Genomic DNA, 11,883 nt, shown 5'->3' on the forward strand with positions numbered 1-11,883 from the left:
CCCTGAACTCCCGCCCTTCCCTGCTGCATCCATGTCCTGGGGTAGAATTGGGTATGATTCCCCCCCCCCACGATTGCCCTTCCTCCCCCCGATCCCTCCCGACCCTTCCCAAATCGGGGGGAAAGTGGGTCGCGGGCATGCTCTGAAATGCACGGTGCCCCCCCCCCCGCCATGCAAACTGGGGTATGCCCCCCCAAAGCTGCTCAGTGTGGCCCCACTGGGCCAGCATGCTACAGCCCAGGCTCTGCCTTTGGGGGTGGGGGCTGGGCCGGCGCCCTGCCTTGCAGCAGCAGCCGGCCATGTGTGGTAAAGCGCAGGGTGCCCCCCGCCCCCGGAGACTCTGGGGAGCCAGGAGCAGCCCCCCCACCCCAGCTCGTGACAGAGCTGCGTGCATCACCATGGAGATCCACCCACGGCCTGTGCTGCTGCTGAATCCCCGCTCGTTCCCCCTGCGCCCCCCCCCAAACCGCAGCCTGCGCTGGGGGGTGGGGGCGAGTTCACCCCCTGTCTCCAGCATGCCCCAGGGCAGCCGGGACCGTGACTCGGGCATCCCGGGGCCGGGCTGCCCATAGAGATGCCCCCCTCCACGTGGCACCGGGCATCTGTCGGAGCACCCCAGCGCCAGAGGCAAGGAGCGCCCTCTCCCCGCTCCAGCCCACGGCCGAGCGACAGGGGACCCGGCCATGGGCGGAGCAGCTGGCGGGGCCGGCCGGGGCTCACCAGGGTGCCCGTCCCTGGGGCTCGGCTCAGCAGAGAGGGGCGGGCCTGGGCCCAGCAGAGCGGGCACTTGGCAAGAGCCCCACCGCGGGAGACAGGCTCCGTGTGCCTGGCATGCGGCTCCCCTTTGGGGGTTGGTTCCCGAGAGCCCTGCACAGCCTCCCCGAAACCGCGGGCACCGGAGGCACCAGCGGGCCAGCTGCCTCCAGCCTGAGAGCCCGCCCCGAGCCTGGGGTCAAGTCCCCCAAAGGGCTGCCGGCTGCAGGAGCCAGTCTGCTGAGATGCCTCCTGCTGGGGCGGGCCGGGACCTAGCTGAGGGACGCTAGGTCCCCCCAGATCTCGCCCGGGAGGGCCCCGGCCGGGTTCTGCTTACGCAGCGGGGCCTTGGCACCCCCAGCCCCTCCCAGGACACGCTGCGGCCGGGGTGCTCCGAGCAATGCACACGGCGGCACGGTCCCATCCAGACCCCCGGCAGGATCCTTTGGGCTGCGGCCTTGCTGCCCCTCCTGAAAGTTCAGCCCAGCCAGGGGCCATGGCGTGGGCCGGAGATCTGGGACACGTCGGCGGGGCGTGTGGGGAGAGGGGCAGGAAAGGAGGCGGAGGGGAGGGGGGTGGGCAGAACTTGCCACGAAGGGCTTGGCCGGCTCAGCGACGGCCGAGTTCCCCGCATGATGTCAGATGCCCCGCTGCTTGTGACATCACAGCCGTTGTCGCGGCAACCAGCTGTGATGTCACCCAGCGCATGCCAGGCTTTCGGAAGGCGCGGTCCCACGGTCGGCAGGATGGGGGCGGAAGAGAGTCTGGGGGATGGACCGGTCTGGAGCTCAGACCTCTCCCTGCCGTCGGCTGCCTCTGGACCCACCTGGCCAGGTGGTTACGTTTAGGGTCCGGGCAAGGGGGTTCGGGCCCATCTCGATGTCAGGGGACTGTTGTCCCCTTACTAACACTCAGTGGGGGGGTTTCGGTTGGCTAGCTCCCAGTCCCAAAAGAAAGGGGAAGGAACGATGGGAAATCAGGCCCCTGAGATTGTCCCCAGGGGCAATGGGGAGAGGTCAACGCTCCAGGTCAGCCTGATGGACAGAGCGGGCAGGGTAATGAGGGAGTCAGGGGGCTGGGGCGGGGGGGTCCCCTCCTTCATATGAGCCGGAGTTGCCTGGATCAGACAGGGTGGGGCCGAGCTAAGGAGCTAAGCTGGGAGCAGAGCCGGGCCAGCCAGAGGGGCCAGAGAAGCAGCCCAGGGAGCAGACCTGTGCTGGGAGCAGAGCTGTAGCCCCAGAGCCAGGGGGGCCGGAGAAGCAGCCCAGCAGTAGCCGTGCTGGGGCAGAGTGGAGCTGGAGCAGTCCGGAGCTGGGTGCGGTGAGCTGGGGAGAGCGAGGGGGACCCTGGGCAGCGGGCCCAGCGCAGAGAGATGCCCCAGCCAAGAGGCTCTGCAGGCCAGGGGGATCGTAACCCCGACAGGGGCGACGCTGGGAAGAAGGGTCCTGCCACCTAGAGCCTGAGGGCGTGTGGCCACCGCCAGGGCAGGTATCTGGCCCGCAGCATCCCTGCAGGGGCTGGGACGTGTGAGGATCAGACTGAACTGCCCTGATGTTCCAGAGACGCTGGGTGTGACGTCCCCATGCCACAGAGCGGGGTGACGCATTTTCCTTTCACCTTTCCTGTTTTTCCCTTATTTTTTAAATCGATTGCTGTTTAATAAATTGTATTTGCTTTGAACTGTGTGTGATGATCAGTGGGTCAGTGAAGCGTCCAGAGCGGTGAGAGCCCCCTGGAGTGGGGACTCCATAGCCCCTGCCCTGAGTGACCACTACAAGGTTGGGGGTCGAGTCCCCCAGGAATCTGGGCCCAGACTTGTTGGGGTTACGAGGACTCAGCCGCACAGGAGAGTGGACGGGGAGCCCTCGAGGTCAGGCAGGCCTCTGGGTAAAGGGAGTGGGAGCGAGGACTCAGCGCGGCCCAGTGGCACTCATGAGCCCTGGGGGTCTAATCCCAGCCCTGCCACTGACTCCCTGGGTGCCCTTGGTCAAGTCACTGCCCCTCCTACTCGTCGTCTGTGTAAGCTACACGCTCCTTGAGGCAGGGGCTGTATCTGTTCTCACTAGGCTCTATGGTAATACACAGCCGGATGGATCTCCTTCATAGATGGGCCCGACGGTGAATGCCAAAGAGACAGGATGGATCATTGAGAGGTCGCCTGCTGGTCCCGACACCTGCCCCCCAGGTTCTGGCTGCTCCATGGAACCAGCATAAGAACAGCCATCCAGGGTCAGTGCGATGGTCCATCTAGCCCCGTATCTGGCTGCTGACAGTGACCAACGCCGGGTGCTTCGGAGAGAACAGGACAACGTAGTGATCCATCCCCTGTCATCCAGTCCCAGTTCCTGGCCGTCAAAGACCGGGGACGCCCAGGGTTGCATCCCTGACCAGCTTGGCTAATAGCCCTTGCTGCAGGTTTTTCTCGCTGCTGGCTGGCGCGGGGGCTTCGCTTCCCCGTTTGGCACGTCTCAGGGAAGCAGAAGACGAATCGCTGCAGCCCACACAGCGGGGCCCAGGACGCAGCCAGGCAGCCGGTACTGCTGCTCCATCTGGCCAGCCCAGCGCACGTGACTGCGACAGGAAGATACCCCCAGAGGAGCCTGCTGCTCGCTTGCGCTCGGAGCCCCAACGGAGGCTGGTTCCTCTCCGCACCCCCCTCCCGCGTCACCTCGAGGGGGCGGCCTCGGGCACACGCTCCCCTCCGCAGCCCCTGCCCGCAAACCGTGGGCATCCGGACTGTGTCCCCATCACGGGCCTCCCTGCCCAGCCAGGGTGGCGACTGGCACGTCCCAGTGGGGCTTAGGTGTTTAATCTCTCCCCACTCCGTCTCCCCCCGCACAGGATCGGGGCAGCGAGACGGCGGGGCCGGAGCTGCTGGCTCAGCAGAGAAAGCCAAGGGCTGAGCGCATGGCATTTCCCGGCTGTAATGCCTGGGAAACCTCCCGGACCTGTCAGGCTGCGGGGAGGGAAACCAAACAAGCCGCGTTGTCTCTCTCCCTTAGTTACCTGCTAGGGTGGCGCCCGGCTGCTGGAATTCACCCCCTGCCCACAGCTGGCCTGAGTCAGCACCGCTGCCAGCGCCCGAGGGCAACCAGGGCAGCGCCGAGAGCGAAGTGTTCGGCGTGCGACGTGCTCTCCGGCTCGAGACCCTGTGCCCAGGGCACAGCCACCTGCCTTTCCAGAGGTGCCCAGCTGCCCCGTGGCAACCGGACCGCCTCCCCGTTGTCATGACAGCAGCACAGCGGGTTGCTATGTGGGATCTGGCAGCCACCGTCGAAAGGAACGGGGGGGGCGGGAGAGGCCAGGTCGAGGGGGCCGGCGAGCGCCCAGCGCCGGCGGCGGGGAGGCACAAGAGGAGCGGGCGGTGCCCGGGCAGGACGGGCAAAGCCGACGGGGGCTCGGCTGGCACTGCACCCAGGCCCCAGATGCCACCTGGCGAGAGCGGCCCGGCGAGCTCTTGGCTCGGGTGGAAATGCCAGCCCGTGTGTCAGCCACCAGCCGGGGGCGGTGCCTTCGAGATGCCAGTGGCAAGGGGCACCGCGCACTGCAAGGTTTGGGCGACAGGGCCCCTGCCTCCTGGGGGAGGGTCGGAACCGGTGGCGGGGGCCAGGGGGTGAAGGATCCAGCTGGGGCAGCCTTGGACAGATCTGCGCTTCTGGGGGCTTCTCCCTCCTCCCCACCCCAGGCACTGGTCTGGCACCGGGGCGGGACAGAGATCTCGTCCCAGGTGAAGCGACCCCGCTGCAGGGAATGAACTGGAGCAAACGACCCCTGAACCACGAAGGGGGAGACCTCCCCCACTTTCCCGCTCGGCCCTCTCCCAGCCCCCATGGCCCAGCCCCAGCATCCCGGCCCATAACCCTGCTGGAGCAGCAGGACGTAGGGCAGGGAGATGAGGCCCAGCCCCTATATTGCTCCACTTCCCCCCGCACCCCATAGCTAGCCCCCTGCTCACCCCACAACCAGGACACCACTGGCCCCCAGCCTGGCCCTGCTCATCCCATAGCCCTCTTCCCCCGACCCCAGCCAGCCCCAGGCACACAGATGCCCCTGATGCGACCGGTCGTGGACAGGGGTGGGTCCCAGCCCTTCACAAACGCCCCCTCCCCTCGGTCCCTGTAAAGGCCCCGCGCTGCGTGTGCCACACGGCACCAGCACCCACGTCTCCTTCCTCGCCATGGCCCCCACTCTGGCACCCGGGATCCACCTCTGCGCCAGAGCCCGGCACACAGAAGCCACCCGAAGAGCCGGGCACTGGCATCGAACCTGGCACCGGCGAGAGGCAGCCCCGTCCAGGTCCCCCAGCGGGCGGAGGCGGCGAACGAGGCGGTGTCACCAACCACAGGAGTCAGGTGCCCCGTTGCACAGGGGAACCGCAGCGCTGAACACCAGTGCCGGGGCCGGAAAGGGCCTGGCGTGGGGCCACCCCGTCCTGAGCCCCGGGCAGCCGCTGCTGGTGAACCCGGACTGCCCCTCCGCACGAGGCCGGGAGCGATGGTGCCCGGGCGCCTGGTGCCCGCGGGGGGCTCGGGCCCCGACAGCCAAGGCGAGCGCTGGGCTCCGTCATTCTCAGATGCCCAGCTGGGACGGGCCCCATCTGTTGTCCCCGGCACCTGCCCCCAGCCCGGGCACCATCCCGCCCAGCCGGGACGTGGCCACGGGATCAGCAACAGCCCAGCTCCCCCCCCAGCCCAGTGCAGCTCCCCTCCCCACCAGCACGGTCCAATGCCCCTCCCCCCAGCCCAGTGCAGCTCCCCTCCCCACCAGGACGGTCCAATGCCCCTCCCCCTAGCCCAGTGCAGTTCCCCTCCCCCCCAGCATGGTCCAATGCCCCTCCCCCCAGCCCAGTGCAGCTCCCCCCCCCTCAGCACGGTCCAATGCCCCTCCCCACCAGCATGGTCCAGTGCCCCTCCCCCAGCCTAGTGCAGCTCCCCTCCCCACCAGGACGGTCCAATGCCCCTCCCCCCAGCCCAGTGCACCTCCCCTCCCCACTAGCACGGTCCAATGCCCCTCCCCACAGCCCAGTGCAGCTCCCCTCCCCCCAGAATGGTGCACCCCCTTTTGCTACAGAATCAGCCCAGTCACGCCCCCTACCTGGTGCAGCTCCCCTCCCCGCCACCCGGTGCAACTCCACCCTCCAGCACAGTGAAACTTCCCTCGCCCCCAGCATGGCCCACCCCTCCGCCTAGCCCCTGCCCCCCAACATGGTGCAGCTCCCCTCCCCCGCAGCATGGTGCACTCCCTCTGCTACAGCATCAGCCCAGCCTCCCCCCCCCGCCCCAGCATGGTGCGGCTCCCCTGATACTCGATGCAGCTCTCCCCACCCCCGGCATGGGGCAGCCCCCTCTGCTACAGCCTCAGCTCCCCCTCCCAGTCCCATACAAGCGGGGAGCAGGCGCCCCAGGAAACTTGGAGGCAAACTCCAGCCGGAAGGTGCACAGGGGCCTGTAACCACAGGAACCTCCCTGCTGCTTGGAGAGCACAGCTGTCATCACCGGCTAATGGCTCAATGGGGCAGCAAGGTGCAGGCAGGGCAGCCGGCTAGTGGGGCGGGAGGGCAGCTGGCCACATGGAGGTTGGGCTTCCGATCCCCAGAGTGGCCAGCCCCTGGCATGACTGGGGGCGGCGGGGCGTGTACACACTGGTGTGCAAGCCGGCATGCATATGTGTGCGCACGCAGGCGGGCCTGTTGATACGTGGGTGGCCGCATGCAAATATGTGTGGATGCGTGTGGGGGTTTAATCCGAGGGGGCAGCTTTGTGTGTGTGTGTGTGTGTGTGTGTGAACGCAGGTGTGGTTGAACACCAGCGTGTGTCAAGTGTCGTGGGCCTGTCTGCGTTAACACCCGGGTGGCTGCACGCCAGTAGGAGCGTGTGCATGCGTGGGGGGGTGGGAACGTGCAAAGGTGTGTGTTGTGTGCACACAAGTAGGCGTATGTGCCGGCGTGTGCTAAGGTGTGACCGCACACAAACGGGGGGGGTGTGCACACGCGTGTGCAGAGGGGAGGAGCCACTCCCTGCGGGAAGGAGCTCGGTGCAGAGGCCCGGACGGAGGGAACTTTCCAGCGGTCAGGACCAGCTGTTTCTGACGTGAAAGGAACGTCCCTGGATGGCCAAGTGGGACAGAGCTGACGCCCTGGGAAGGGGCTGAGTGTGTCAGCCAGCTGCTGCGACGGCTGCCTAGGAGAGAGCTGGCAAGCTGCTGAGGGTCAGACGGCCAGTGTCGCCCGCCGGGGATTCCCAGGTGGCATCGGGAAGGGATGCGCCGTTCGCTTGGTGGCTCCGGGACGCAGGGAGTGGGATGTCCCTGGGATGGCTGGCGTTCCCTCTCTTCCTCCCCCCGTTCCGCTGGCGGGCAGTGCCCTGGGACTGCTGCACTTTACCCACCGAGAACAGGGGGGCAGCAGGCTCCTGGCCCTGGACACGCTCCCAACGCCAGCCCCAGGGCCTAGCGCGGTTCTTGCCACAGGGGGAGATCCGGGGCCTAGCTGCTGCCGCTGCCAGCCCAGTATCCTAGAGCATTGCCAGAAGGGGCTGGGGTTTGATGCCTGCAGCCGGGGGGGGCAGGGTGCCAGAGTCCCCTCTGGAGGGAGCCCTGCCCTGGCCAGCCCTCCGGCATCCACAGGAAGGAGCATGAGAACCTCACTCGTCCCTCACCGTCCCCTTCGAGAGACCGCCCCGCGTGCCTGGGACACCAGCCTGGTGCAGGTTGTTTGGGGCAGAGGGTACCTGCGTGACGGATGCCTACCCCGGCTGCCCTCCCCCACCAATCGCAGGAGGCTCCAGAAACCCACAGGAAAGCAGCCTAACCGACAAGTCTCTACGCCACCACGGGGCTCTCTCCCCTCCCCGCCCACCTCCCCGGCCGTTTGCGGGATCGCCTCCCTCTTTGCACAACAGCCAGAGCCGCGGAAGTGAGGATGCAAACCCAGTGTGCCCCTGCCAGGGCCAGCCTGGTCCCGACAGCGTGGACCTTACATGGCACAGAGCGAATCACTCACTGTCTCCTCCAGTGCCAGCCTAATGCCCGTCCAGGGGACCAGACACCCCCCAGCCACTGGCTGGGCCTGCTCCGATTTCCCCCCTGCACAGCCCTTGCCTGCCCAGACCCCCCCTCCGTCCCCTGCCACCCAAGCCGAGATGCCACCTCCTCAGGGGAGCTGGCAGGACTTGCCCTGAGAACGCAGGAGCCCGGCAGTGGCGTGACGGTGGCCGAGGGACATCGGGGGGAAGAGCAACAAGGGGCGGGCTGCGCGCCATCCCCCGCGCCCCCGCTCTCTGCGAGCCACCTGGCGTGGTGCGTTTCAGCGCCAGGCCGGGATGAGCCCTCTCGACGGCTTCCCGCCGGCTCCTCCCCAGACTCAGCAATCCAGCCGCCGCGTGCCGTTGCCCTGGAAAGCAGAGTCTCCCGTGGTCACCCGCGCGCCAGGCCCCTCTGTGGGGCAGAGGAGCCCAGCCCAGCCACGCCCCTGCCGCTTACCTCGGACGATGCTCAGCGAGGCCTTGATGTTGTTCTTCAGCGGCTGGTCGCTCACATGTTCCACCAGGCGGAAAACTTTGTTCAGATGCAGTTTGACCCCCTCGTGCCTCTTTGCCTCTGCGCGGATGGCTGCAGACATCAACTGCTTCTGCACGTTCATGGTCCCTGGCCCCTCGCCCCGGCTGCTAACTCCTGGCAGGGCTACGTCTGGGTCTTCTGCCCATGGCTCAGGCCCCGCCCTGCGACCAAAACTACCCAGATCCTCCTTAAAAATGAAAGGGGCCCCGGCCCATCCGGCTGGGTCTGTGGCTCTGTCTAGCTCTGTCTCAGCAGCACTTCCTGAGTAGCGCGTCACCCAAACCAGCAGCCTCTGCCGCCTGAGCTGATTCTGACAGCACGCACAGGGTGTCGCTCGGCGAGGGCCCGCCGACAGCGGGACCCGGGCCTGCGAAACACCCCGCAGGTTCCCAGGCAGGGCAGGGAACTCCCACAGTGGGTGGAGCAGCTCGTCGGGCTGCTTCGTTGCCAGGTGTTTGGAACATTGGCTGCCCGCAACGTGTAATTATTTCATTCATCCCGGCGGCACCCAGATCAACAGCTGTCCCATCGGCGACGCCAGGACACACCCAGCCGAACACGCCTATCCCTGCACGCCCCCCCCTTGCGCACACCCATGTGCATTCACCCACCGACCCCACATCCATCCACCCAAACGTGCCCTCCACGCATGCACGCGCCATGCACCCACACGAGCATGCCTTCCATGCACCCTGCATGCATTCCCTCCGCATGCACATGCCTGCCTGCCCGCACCCACCTGTCCCTGCGCACAGGTATCCAGCCATCCATGCACAAATACACAGTCATCCACGCCCTCACATTCACCCACACCCCCCTAGCTAGCGATCCCTAACCCCCCCACATGTACACAGGCATCCTAATGTAACCCTGCACCCACCCATGGTCTCCCGTACACACCCATCAATGCACACACACACACATGCATCCGCCTGTGTGCACAAACTTTGTACATCCCCAGCCATACACATATATCTCAAAAAGAAAAGGAGGACTTGTGGCACCTTAGAGACTAACCAATTTATTTGAGCATGAGCTTTCGTGAGCTACAGCTCACTTCATCGGATGCATGCCGTGGAAATGCATGCATCCGATGAAGTGAGCTGTAGCTCACGAAAGCTCATGCTCAAATAAATTGGTTAGTCTCTAAGGTGCCAAAGTCCTCCTTTTCTTTTTGCGAATACAGACTAACACGGCTGTTACTCTGAAACATATATCTCATCCACTCAGATCCATATCATCTAATCTAATCTATCCTATCGCCCCACCTATGTATCTATCCCCATACACCCCGTCCCCGACCTCTCTCTCTCTCTCTCTCCCCATGCACCCCCTCTATCTACCTATCTATCCCCATGTCACGGAGTGTGGGGGAATCCGGGCCCTGCACCCCTCTTCCTGGGATTCACCATGACTCTCAGCCAGCCAGTAAAGTGGAAGGTTTATTGGACAATAGGAACACAGTCTAAAACAGAGCTTGTCGGTACAACCAGGACCCCTCAGTCAAGTCCTTCTGTGGGGGCAGGGAGCTTAGACCCCAGCCCTTAGGTTCCCTGCGTTCCACCACCCAGCACCAAACTGAAACAAACACCCACCCCCCAGCAGGCTCTCTCCTGCAGCCTTTGTCCAGATTCCCGGGCAGAGGTGTTACCTCCCGCCTCCCCCTCCTGGCTCAGGTTACAGGCTCTCAGGTATCCCATCCCCAATGAAAGTCCCCTGCCACATTTCCAGGTCAACACTCCCCCCTCCCTACTGCGTCACACTCCCATTTATCCAGCATTAGCCGTTTCTGCCACGGCATCACACTGGACGCTTATCCTGAGATGTTTATCCACGGTGATCCTTGCATCTTAAATTCTCAAGGCAAAAGTGGGGTCTAGTGGTTAGAGCCAGTGGCTTGGCTGTCAGGGTGCATCTGGCCCTGTTGTAAGGGATCCAGAGCTGGAGTTTTTAGTATGGGGTGGAGGGGGAGCATTATGGGAGAATCATGTGAGCTGGATGTTTCTGCTAAAATTACTGTCATTGTTAGGTTTCAGAGTAAACACCCACTGAGGTGAACAACAACCCTTTACACCTCTCTCTGGGCTGTCATCTCAGGCTGTCTGCAGACTTCCGTGTTCAGAAGGTTTTATTCAGAGCCGTAAGGGGAAAGGGGCCCTGACTTTAGCGGGGATCTGGGAGTCTGGACGCCAGGATTCTAGATCTAGCTCTGGGCTGAGCTTGCATTTCACCTCCCTTTATAGGAAGCAGCGAGCGTCTCCAGAGCAGTGAGTGTCTTTGCAGCATTTGTGTTTTGAACAGCACTGGGACGTCGAGTGTCAATGTGCCGTCCCCATCAGCAATCCGGGGCGGGTCCCAGTGAATGGGAGGAAGGCTGTCTGCCCGCCATGCTTACAGGCGGTGGATATGATCGTATCCTCATGAGTTGGTTGGATGCTGGTGAACACAGGGGAACACAGCGCTCTCAAGTGTGGGGCAGGAAATGCTGAATGCGTGTCTCTCCCTTCCCAGAAATCCACGTTCCGGGAAAGCCCCCCTCGGCCCTTTCCCCCATGGGTTTTTTTTGTCAGTTGCACAAGCCCTGGCCGGGGAAAGGTGCAGGCCGTCGTCAGAGTACACCACAGAGAGGTAGGAAGTGCCAGCCTCCTACCTCCGCTGGCTTCCTCTTGACGAGATGACGTTTCAATCAACACAGCAGCTTGCTAAGCGGGCCTGGGTTTTCAGTATTACTCAGCTCCTGTCTAGGCACCGAACGGAAGCAGACGGCTTTTCAAAAGCATCTGGCACCCAGCGGCTCCCTCCCAGAGCAGTGGAGGATCCCCTTCCCCACTGGGAACAATGGTGTTCTCCCCCCATCACCACCTCCCTCTCCCACCTTATGGGAGCTGCTGGGGGCTGAGAACTTTTGCAAATCTGGCGCCTTAGAGCGCCACCTGGTGGCACCTCTCACCCACCCTGGTTCTCATTACGTGCGCTTTGCCGTTCGGGGCATGGTTTGAAGAGCGCTATTGACGGTGGATTTGGGTGGGCTTTGTTAGGGCATTACAATCTCTGATCTCCTGGTATCCGACCCGGCCTGCCTCCTGCCACCCGCCTCTCCGGCTGCCCTCTGGCCCATCTCGGACTCTGATCCTCTGGGCTCCTGACTCTGCCAGGACTCAGGTCCGGCCCTGTGGACGCTGTTAGAGCAGGAGACGCCCAATGGAGCTGCTGCAGCCGTTTGTGTCGCCTGAAAGCGGAGTTCAGTCTTTGAAGCAACGCTGCATTGTTGTTTGTTTTGTGATGCGCGTTCGTCCGGGGGCAGCGGCTGCAAGCCGCGGGCGAGTTTGCTCTCTGCCTTCAGTTCTAACTAGTTCAGTGCTTACAAGTGACACTAAGAAAAGACCCAGAGTCCACGGCACTCACTTCTCTTCCCAGGGGGAGGCCTCAAAATCGGCTCCCGCTTGGCAGAGGGGCGACGATATTAACGCCCGCACCCCGGCTACACTGCACATCTGCTATTGCCAGGGGGAATTGCAAGGCCTACAATGGCCAGTGAAGACGCCGCTGGCAGTGAGAAAACGGTGCCAGTTC

Source organism: Lepidochelys olivacea, assembly GCF_965140295.1.
Source record: "Lepidochelys olivacea isolate rLepOli2 genome assembly, chromosome: 20".
NCBI lineage: Eukaryota > Metazoa > Chordata > Testudines > Cheloniidae > Lepidochelys > Lepidochelys olivacea.